Source organism: Cucurbita maxima, unplaced genomic scaffold (assembly GCF_002738345.1).
Source record: "Cucurbita maxima cultivar Rimu unplaced genomic scaffold, Cmax_1.0 Cma_Scf00039, whole genome shotgun sequence".
NCBI classification, from domain to species: domain Eukaryota; kingdom Viridiplantae; phylum Streptophyta; class Magnoliopsida; order Cucurbitales; family Cucurbitaceae; genus Cucurbita; species Cucurbita maxima.
Window position 1 is genome coordinate 755,921 of NW_019272055.1, and position 11,099 is coordinate 767,019.

The following is an 11,099-nucleotide window of genomic DNA, read 5'->3' on the forward strand; positions in this document are numbered from 1 at the left end:
TTTTTTTTTTTTTTTTTTTTGAATGGAGCCACATTTGGAATTTGTTATTGGTGACATGGGTTGACTAGGTTTATGTATGGATAGTTGAAGCAAAATCTTTGGTTGTGAATTCACCCAACTAGAGAAGGTTTACTTAGCATATAAGACATCGTCATTCACTTAAGACTCGTGGCATGCTAGAGGAAATTGTTGGAGGAGCTTCGATTGTGCTTATTAAAGAGCTCCCCTTGCACTATTCTAGCTTGGAATGATGTAGGAATAGGGAGCTTGTTGAGTAAAATTAGGGGAGCTTCCATCTAACTCTCAATATTTGGCACGTATGGAGATATAAGGAGATCGAGAGCTCACTTATACGATCAATGACTCCTTATGCCTGTTATATTTTTCTAGATCCCGAGATATACAAGGTACCCTAACTTATGCATATGAAGTGCAATGACTTGATGGACCTTAAAAAGTAGAAAAACAAGAGGTTAAGTACACTGAAGCCAGAATACACCTCTATGACTTACACCCTTAACATAGAATGACATCCAGACAGAAATGGCGCCCTAATTGAAATGACTACGAGTTGGGAGATTGAATGCCACTTAGTAGTTTGATAGATACGATGTTTGTTGCCTGTGCCCTTGTAGTGAGGGGAGAGATTTAAACCTTGCCATAGGTTTTTGACCTTGGGTCAGTTCCCGCGGATGGCATGGGTAAGGAACTGACATGATAAACCCTAGTTTTAGGTAAGGAACTGAAGAAAAGCTACCATTGCACAATACTACAAAGACACTCGTGAGTATGTATAATAAGCTTAAGACGAGTTGGATACGCTAGCCAAGTTGGACATGACAAAAACTCTGAGAAGTGTTAGGAATAATGACTATCACAATGGTATGATATTATCCATTTTGAGCATGACCTCTCATGGCTTTGCTTTGGGCTTCCCCAAAAGGCTTCATCCCATTAGAGATGTATTTCTTACCTATAAACCCATGATCATTTCCTAAATTAGCCAATGTGGGATTCCCTCTCAACAATCTTCAACAAAAAGTATTTGTACAAGCAAATGCAAAAGGTAAGGGAATAAATTTGTTTGACAGTGCAATAGACTTCTAGCGGTAGGTTATGCTCATGGGAATAAGATAGTAAAGAATGCATGACTCGAGACTCAAATTACTTTTGAATCTTGAAGCAAGAGGTTGACGTTTTGGCTATGAAAAGAAACACGAGCTTAATGATAAGTGTTAAATAAAACTCAATAATCTGTGAAGTAAATCTCACACACACTAACAATAGAACGCTTCGATACTGCTTTGTGAAAATACTACTAGCGTACTTGTGAAGGAGATATTGAGAGAGAGGAGAGACAAGAAGACAAATAACACTAATTTTTATCAAAAACCCTTTTCTATTGATATGTATTTCTTTTTTCCCTCCCTCTCGTGCTCTGACTTTACCATAAAAGGATTAGTTATTTATAAGTTTTCTCCCTCTAATAATAGATATGAGAGAGAAGCCATAACCATACTTCTCAAATTTAACTCTACTAACAAATTACCTAAAAATTAATATTGAGCATTTTAAATTGATTTCAACAAAACTGACATTTAACATTTTATGTTTATTCCAACAAAACTCCCCCATAAACTTAAATGTTATATTCAACGATTCCACATGCGCTGTTTTCGTTTTCTCGAGCTCAGTGGTGGTTTCTTCAATTTCCTCTCCTTGTCCTCGAGGAGTAAATTGAGCTTGTCCTTTTCTGACAAAACTTCATTTGGAGCTTCCCGAGAATAGTCCATTTGAGACACCAACTCCTCATTTCTCCCGTTCTCAGCCACGTTCGACTCAGACGCATTGCTTATTTCCGTTTACTCAATTCCCTTCGCAAGTCCACAACGACATTTTCCACTTCCACTTTTGCCTCCTCATTTCGTCTTTATCATGAGTGATTATCTCAATCGTGTGTCGTAAATTCACTGTCTCTTGTTGGACCCGATTTAGATTCATGTCTAGTGAGTTTCTTTATTGAGTTAGCATCTGTATATCTTTCTCCTCCCTCACTAGCTCTTCCACTAGACCATCAATCTTCATTAATAAGTCATTCTCTTACTCCACACCTTCTTCAATTTTCTTTGCGAGCTCAGAGATTACCTTCCTATTCTCTTTCTTCTCCTATTTGAGATAGAAAAAACTCATTCAGCTCAGTCACTTCTCTAAAATTTCAATCTCCATTTCTAAAATTTTCTTTTCTTTTTCAATCTCTACTTTCTCCTTCGAGAGGTGCTCGTTTAGGGATTTCAACGTTTGCAATTGAGACTTCTCCACAGATTTATCCACGACAGTTTTGGGATGTTGTTCTGAATCTCTATTCTCCTCCTCATGATCTGGCAGTTTCTTTGGCTCGTTCGCTGATCGCATGGGCTTCTTCTTCGTCATTGTTTTGGGATTTTGAAGGGTTGCAGCTTGCATTTGCACCATCTGTTTCTCATGTTCAATCTGCATTTCTTTCATTCTTTCTCTCCATTTCGTCTTTTCTTCTTCCATTTTCTCTTTCATTCTCATCATCTTTCTTCTTTCTTTCTTCCTCAAATCCCCTTTCCTACCATTGGAGCTCTCTCTTCGAACTCAAGCTCTTTGTTATTTGGTTGTTCATCCTTCTTCAATTTTCTCGTCTCTAATATCGTGATTTCTTAAAATCCGTTGTGTGTCATCTCATTTCCAACGGTTTCCACTGCCTCATGACTACCGTCATCGTCTTTTACACCATCATATTCTTTTGCTTTCAGATCTTCATTTTGGGGCGTCAAGAGAATACCTTTATTTGTTGTCCCACTCTGCCACAATTGTAACATTTATCGGAGTTACAATCATTCGCATAGTGACCATATTTTTTAGATTTATAGTACTGAATGTTGGAATAATATCTTTGACTGCGATCTCTTCCACGCCAATTTGTTTGGCTCGACTGTCTCTTCTCCTTATAATGTCCTTCATTTCTTCTTCCTTGACCATTTCTGTGACTTCTCGACATCTACCTTAAAAATTTTGAGAGTAGATTATCTTTTCATCTTTGATTGACGTATTGGTTCGAAGTGCTTGATCGAGCGTTTCCTTTGTTAGGTTATGGAGTCTGCTCTCTTATTTATAGCTTGATCAACGGTTATATCCAGTAAAGCTATATATGGTAAATAAGTATATATAGTAAATAAGTATATATAGTAGATGGTTAAATTTGGTAAAGCTATATATAGTAGATGGTTAAATCTGGTAAAGCTATATATAGTAAACTGAACTATATATAATCCCATCCAGTAGAGATTTGAAAATGTACTTTCTATTCTCTGTATTCTCTCTTATACATACTCATCAATTCAAATTCTTTTAGCTAGAGTTCTCCTTGTAATTTTCTCTATCCTGTTCTTTGTGTTCATCTAGATCGAGTGTGTGCGTTGTTGTGCGATCCTAACAACTGGTATCAGAGTTAGGCGAAATTCACCACGATTTGTGAAGATGAAAAATTCAAAGATTGGAATTGAGAAGTTCGATGGATTTGATTTCAGTTTTTGGAAGATGCAGATTGAAGATTATCTGTACCAGAAAGATCTTCACAAACCTCTGTTGGGGGTGAAGCCGAATACCATGACCACGGAACAGTGGAAGCTCAAGAATCGACAAGCCTTGGGGCTGATCCGATTGACGCTATCTAGAAATGTGACGTTCAACATTATCAAGGAGAAGACAACGTCAGATCTAGTGAAGGCGTTGTCAAATATGTATGAAAAACCGTTGGCTATGAACAAGGTGTATTTGTTGCAGAGATTGTTCAATTTACAGATGTCTGAAGGTGGATCTGTTGCTGATCATATAAATGAATTCAATATGGTCGTAAGTCAACTGAGTTCGGTGGAAATTAATTTCGAAGATGAAATTAAAGCGTTGATTTTGATGTCATCTTTACCCGAGTCATGGATACTGTTGTTGCCGCAATCAACAGTTCCCGAGGATCTGATAAACTGAAGTTTAATGAAATTTGAGATGTAGTTCTCAGCGAAAGTATTCATAAACGAGAAACTGAAGATTCATCAAGCAATGCTCTCAGTATTGATCGAAGGCGAAGAAGTAAATTAAAGAGCTCAAACAAACATGGGCAATCAAAATCAAAGAACCGGGAAAATCTCCAAACAAACCCAACGTAACGTATTGGAGCTGTGGGGGAAAAGGACACTTTCGAACAGATTGTACAAAACTGAAGAAGAAGTAGAATCATAAATCTGAAGATGATGATGATTCTATATATACAACAGAAGATACTGAGGATGTTTTAATCCTTAGTGTGGACAACCCAGTTGATTCCTGGATTTTGGATTCAGGTGCATCGTTCCATTCGTCTCCAAGTAAGGAATTGTTTCGAAATTTCAAATTAGGAAATTTCGGGAAGGTGTATCTTGCCGACAATAAAACCTTGGAGATTGAAGGGAAGGGAGATGTCTCCATACAAATTCCAGCAGGAAATTAGTGAACATTACAAGATGTCAGATACATTCCTGGTCTCAAGAAGAACCTGATCTCTATTGGTCAGTTGGATAGCACAGGCTATGCAGCAGAGTTTGGAAAGAGTTCGTGGAAGATTGTGAAGTGCGCCATGGTTGTTGCACGTGACACAAAATCATGAACCTTATACACTACTGCAGAGTGTATAAACATGACTGCTGCTGCTGAGAATGCTTTCAATTCAAGTCTATGGCACAATAGACTTCGACATATGAGCGTCAAAGGAATAAAGATGCTGACTGCGAAAGGAGCTTTAGAAGGCTTAAAGTCTGTTGATATGGGTCTTTGTGAGAGTTGTGTTATGAGCAAACAGAAACGAGTTAGTTTCACAAAGGCTACCAGAGAACCAAAGAAAGTGCGGTTGGAAATGGTCCATACAGACGTCTGGGACCATCTCCAATTTCATCACTTGGTGGATCAAGGTACTACGTCACCTTCATCGATGACTTCAGCAGGAAGGTATGGGTTTACTTTCTGAAAAACAAATCAGATGTGTTTACCACCTTCAAGAAGTGGAAAGTTGAAGTTGAAAATCAGACCGGCTTGAAGATCAAATGCCTGAGGTCTGAAAATGGAGAAGAGTACAAAAAATCAGAGTTTATAACATTTTGTGCAGCTAAGGGAATTAGATTAATAAGAACAATTCCCGGGAAGGCAAGACAAAATGATATTGCAGAAAGAATGAACAGAACATTGAATGAGCAAGCAAGAAGCATGAGCATTCATTCTGGACTACCAAAGACATTCTGGGCTGATGCTGTGAACACAGCAACATATTTGATTATTAGAGGGTCGTCAGTACCCTTGAAGTTCAAATTGCCCGAAGAAGTATGGACAGAAAAATAACTCAAGTACTCTCACTTGAGAACTTTTGGTTGTACTGCGTATGTTCATGTTGATCCAGAGAAGAGAGATAAACTTGATGCTAAGGATGTGAAATGCTACTTCACAGGTTATGGCTCTAACATGTTCGGGTACAGGTTTTGGGATGAGAAAAATATGAAAAATCCTAAGATACTACGATGTGACCTTTAATGAAAATGTCATGTACAAGGACAGAGAGAAGATAAACTCTGAGACTACAAAGCAAGTGGGAGTTGAACTTGAGTGGCAGGAAAATTCATGCAGTGATGTTACAATAGAAGCTCAAGAAATTCCTGATCCTATTGCTGAAGAACCAGACGTGGAGCAAGTTACACCTGAGCAGGTGTTGAGGAGATGATCCAAAATTATCAGAGCATCAGATAGATATTCAGCCTCATTACATTATCTATTGCTGACTGACGAAGGAGAACCAGAATCCTTTGATGAGGCCCTACAAGTGGAAGATTCAACCAAGTGGGAGCAAGCCATGGATGATGAGATAAGCTCACTTGAAAAGAATAATACGTGGGTGCTGACTGAGTTGGCTACAGGAAAGAGAGCTCTGTTGAACAAATGGGTGTTCACAATCAAGGTTGAACCAGATGGCAGAAGGAGGTTTAAGGCTCGGTTAGTAGTTAAAGGATATTCACAAAGAAAAGGCATTGGTTATGCTGAGATCTTTTCTCCAGTTGTGAAATTAACTACTATCCGAATTCTGCTGAGTATTGTTGCATCGGAGAATTTGCACCTTGAGCAAATGGATGTAAAAACGGCGTTTTTACATGGAGATCTAGATGAGGAGATCTATATGCAACAATCAGAAGAGTTTGCAGCTCCAGGCAAGGAACACATGGTGTGTAAGCTCAATAAGAGCTTGTATGGACTGAAACAAGCACCGAGACAATTTTACAAGAAGTTTGACTCCTTCATTTGCAAGAGTGGTTTCCACCGGAGTGAAAAGGATAAGTGTTACTACCTCAAGAAATACACTAATTCTTATGTGTTTCTACTCCTGTATGTGGATGATATACTAATTGCTGGATCAAGTATGAGGGAGATAAACCACCTGAAGGCAAGCTGGTCTTCAATATTTGAGATGAAAGATTTGGGTGCAACGAAGCAAATTCTTAGGATGAGGATTTCTCGAGATAGATCTGCTGGCATATTAAATCTATCTCAAGAGCAGTACATTGAGAAGGTGTTGTCCAAATTCAAGATGAATGACGCTAAACCCAGAACTACCCCTTGGCAAATCATATTAAATTGTCAAAAGGAGCAATCTCCCAAGAGCAGTTTCGTACGCTTCTGCAGTTGGGAGTTTGATGTATGCTATGGTCTGCACTAGACCTGACATAACACATGCAGTAGGAGTTGTTAGCAAGTACATGACAAATCCAAGGAATGAACATTGGGAAGCTGTGAAGTGGCTTCTGAGATATCTGAGAGGTACATCCAATACTTCACTTTGTTATGGCAATGACAAAGTAGTTCTGCAAGGTTTCGTGGATGTTGATTTGAGTGGAGATGTAAACTCTAGCAAGAGCACATTTGGATATATCTACACTATAGATGGAACAGCAGTGAGTTGGATGTCCAAGCTTCAGAAATGCGTTGCTCTTTCATCTACTAAAGTTGAGTACGTGGCAATAGCTGAAGCTGGAAAGAAGATGATATGGATGACAAACTATCTAGAAGAATTAGGCAGGAAGCAATGCAAGAAGATCCTTTATACAGATAGTCAGAGCGTCATACAGTTGGTGAAAAACCCAGTCTATCATTCAAGGACAAAACACATTAGAAGGCGATACCATTTCACTCGCAGGTTAGTGGAAGAAGGCGATATGTGTTTGGAGAAGATAGAGGGTGCAAAGAATCAAGCAAACATGTTAACAAAATGTGTTGATGTTGGAAAATTAAGGTTATGTAAAGTCTTAATTGGTATGGTGTAGTGATCGTTTAAGAATGAAATTCTTGGTTGACTCGATCAGTCTCCAAGTGGGAGAATTGTTAGGTTATGGAGTCTGCTTTCTTATTTATAGCTTGGTCAACGGTTATATCCGGTAAAGTTATATTTGGTAAAGCTATATCCGGTAAAGCTATATATGGTAAATAGGTATGTATAGTAGATGGTTAAATCTGGTAAAGCTATATATAGTAAATAGCTATATATAGTACATGGTTAAATCTGGTAAAGCTATATATAGTAAACTGAACTATATATATATCTCGTAGAGCTTTGAAAATGTACTTTCTATTCTCTGTATTCTCTCTTATACATACTCATCAATACAAATTCTTTTAGCAGAGTTCTCCTTGCAATTTTCTCTATCCTGTTCTTTGTGTTTATCTAGATCGAGTGTGTGAGTTGTTGTGTGATTCTAACATCCTCCTTGAATCTTACGTTGCTCGTGTGCCTCGAGAGAACCAGTGAGCTCATCGACCGTGAACGTCGCTAGGTCCTTTAACTCTTCTATCGCACATACAACATTATCGAAGTCGTTGGTTAATGACCTCAAGATCTTCTCCACAACCCATGTCTCGTGTAACATTTCTCCATTTCGATTTAGTTGGTTTACCATAGTCTGAACACGTGTGATATAGTCAGATACATTTTCTGACTCCTTCATGTTCATGATCTCCAACTCGTCACGAAGAGTTTGGAGACGCACTTGCTTGATTCGGTCGGTTCCTTTGAACACCTTTTCTAAAGTGTCCTACGCTTATTTTGAAGTAGTTGTCTTTGTTAGATAAAACCTGGGTTTTTTCAGTTGTTCCTAATTTAGGTTCATACGATTGCAAAAAAATTCGTTTGACCATTTGACAAAACACGTCGAATGGATCACCAAAGTTTTAGACGGAAATTTTGTAGGGAGTGACACAGATTTAGTTGGCCACGCTCTGGCCATTTTTAGGATAATTTATATTTAAATAGGAAATCTGTTCAGAATATGTAACCACGTGATTATTAAACGCAGTCAAAATTTCATCATTCTCTCTTTTTTATTTTAAGCATTTTTCTTCTAACAACCTTCCGTCGACGATTTCCTCTCACCGAATTTCTCTGGCTGATTATCGAAAAACAACAAGTGGTATTAGAGCCAGGTTGAAGCCATCGGTGTATATCATTGCGGAGGAGCCAACTTATCAACAAACAAGTTGAATAGCTTAAGTGGTTAGAGCGTCGACTTAACAACACACAGGTCTCAGGTTTGAGTAGAAGAAAATGCGAAGTGTAAAAACACACACATCGTTGTGCCCGACATCTCCATCACCACAACGAAGAGGCCGATGTCGTGATGATTGGCATCGCCATCGGCGTGCTCAGCTACTATCACGAAGAAGCTGCTGGACACAACTGAGCTTGTGGACAGTAATCTTACAAGGATGCCAATGGAGGCCCGACTCCAACTAAGGAAGGGCCGGCACTACTACGACAACAGTCGACTCCACCAAAATCTTCTCAAATCCTAACTCGTCAATGGCCCGTTTCTTTCACTAGACTTTTCAAATTTACCTCTCCTAACAAATTACCTAAAATTAACATTTACCATTTTAAGTTTATTCCAACAATAAGGGTCACATATCCCTTCCACAAAAACCCTCAACGATATATTAAATGGAGAAGAAGGAAAGTTCGACAACAAAAGGTATAATTTGTGTTTTTCTCGACTTATCGTATCGTACTATTAGATTGTAGATTTACAAGTTTCATGAATGAGGTAACTTGATTTGAGGGAAGAAACCCCCCAAACGAATGGAGCAAAGTGGCATTGATGAAATAAGGTATACTAGAAAAGAATGGGAAAAGAAGGGTAGAAGAAAGGGACGTCAGTGATGATGTCAAACTGATCGTACGGTCAACCGCCATGACCTCTTCCCTCTTTTAATGATTTTTAAGCTCCAAAGTTTGTTTTTTTGAGTTTTTTTTACTGATTTTATGAACGATTTTTATATGTTGTACGATGACACGTGCCTATGGCTTCACACGTGATATATTACGATAGGATATGTTTAAAAACATACTCATGTTATGATATGTGACTGTTATGGTATATGATATAATATGTGACTGTTATGATCTATGATATGATATGTGCATCATATGAATTGATATGTGAAGGCATAATAAGTTTTTGATATGACATATGTTCGACATGAATGATATATGGTACGATTGACATGCAAATGATGAATTGGCAATATACAACCTTGATATATGATGGAAGTTATGATAAAAATTATATAATATAAAGGAAAACGCTAGAGGGGTTGTGATAAATGATAATGAAAGGAAAATTGTTGGGACTTCATGCATTATTGTGTGTTTATGCATCGGGGGATACCCTTATCCTTTTGTGATGGAACGAACCTGTGCATTACAGAGTAGATAAATGATCAATATGTTTACCATAATGATGCTATGACAACCACTATTCCTAACGATTGTCTAACATTAACAACTACCAGAGAATGCTTGCCCGACAAGAAAAGGGCTCAGGACATGTGTGAACCAACCGGTGGGTCCCTACTTGCACAAGTAGATTGTGTGTAGAATAGTACATACACATCCAATTACCCACTTAGGATAGTCGCCTTTGGAAAATAGACTGATATGATAGGTCTAACTCATAATTGTATGTGCTTGCATCTAACCTCGATAAAGGTGTCACTTACTGAGTATTTTTTAAAATACTCAAGCCATGTGCTACTCTTATTTTTTCAAGTAAATTCAAGGTTCCCCTATACGGTTGACAGCAACATCGCAACTTGGGAGACCGTGGCACATGCATAGGGTAGTTTGCATTTTGAATTTAGTAGACTATAGGTTAGTATATGTTAGTTCGCATTTCTATTTAGTAGCGTATTTGTTAGTACAAGACATTTTTATTATTTTATTTAAAGGCCTTCTAGATGACATGTAAGACCAAGGTTATGTTTTTATGATAAAGTTTTGAATGAAATATTTTCTGCATAAAATGTCTGTGATATACATACAGTAGCGACTTTAAATTAAGTAGAAATCTAGGGTCGTTATAAACCGAGGTGGTGAAACAAGAGTTTCATCAACTTAGTCCAACATGTCTTGACTCTCCAGGAAAAGGAGAAGTTGACTTTTCCAAAGAAGATAACCGAGGGAAGAAAGCTTGATAGTCATCATATCGATTATAGTGTTGAAAGGAAGAAAATGAGAAGTTCAAAAGTCATGAAGAAGAAATAATCAGAGTTACTCTGATTCCACGAGAATATTGGTTAAAATCACTCGGTAAGAATTATCCATTTATAATTATTTATAGAATCAATAATATTAAATATATTACAAAGTAGATAAATGGATGAACAATATTAACCTATAATCAACCGTCAAATATCATATCTTTGAGTGAGTTACTTTCGGCAAGAAGGGCTTTTAATGAATCATACTTTACGGTCCGCTGGAGTAAAAGGTCTCTCTCGATTCTGCCTACCTGTCTAGACGTAGCACCGGGGCATTGAAGTGCACAAAGAATCCCCAAAACTAAACTACTGATCAAATGGATAAGGAGTATATGATAGTAAGTGAGTCCCTACATTGGGACGATAAATTAGGAGTTTAATTAAGGCTAAATTAATTTAAAATAAAACTCTTGAAATTTAAGATGTAAAAAAAAAAAAAAAAAAAAAAAAAAAAAAAAAAAAAAAAAAAAAAAAAA

The 11,099-nt window shown here is 37.6% G+C and overlaps 2 long non-coding RNA genes across 2 annotated transcripts in view; one reads left to right on the forward strand and one right to left on the reverse strand.

Moving 5' to 3' along the window:
• The window catches only part of LOC111469356, a 19,823-nt gene extending 12,546 nt beyond the window's left edge, over positions 1–7,277 (reverse strand). The window contains exons 1-2 of the long non-coding RNA XR_002714860.1: positions 7,037–7,277; positions 2,204–2,207 (exon numbers count right to left, since the gene is read on the reverse strand). This is a non-coding gene — a long non-coding RNA (uncharacterized LOC111469356). The remainder of the gene's footprint in view (positions 1–2,203; positions 2,208–7,036) is intronic.
• The window catches only part of LOC111469354, a 9,233-nt gene continuing 1,168 nt past the window's right edge, over positions 3,035–11,099 (forward strand). Inside the window, exon 1 of the long non-coding RNA XR_002714858.1 lies at positions 3,035–3,045. This is a non-coding gene — a long non-coding RNA (uncharacterized LOC111469354). The remainder of the gene's footprint in view (positions 3,046–11,099) is intronic.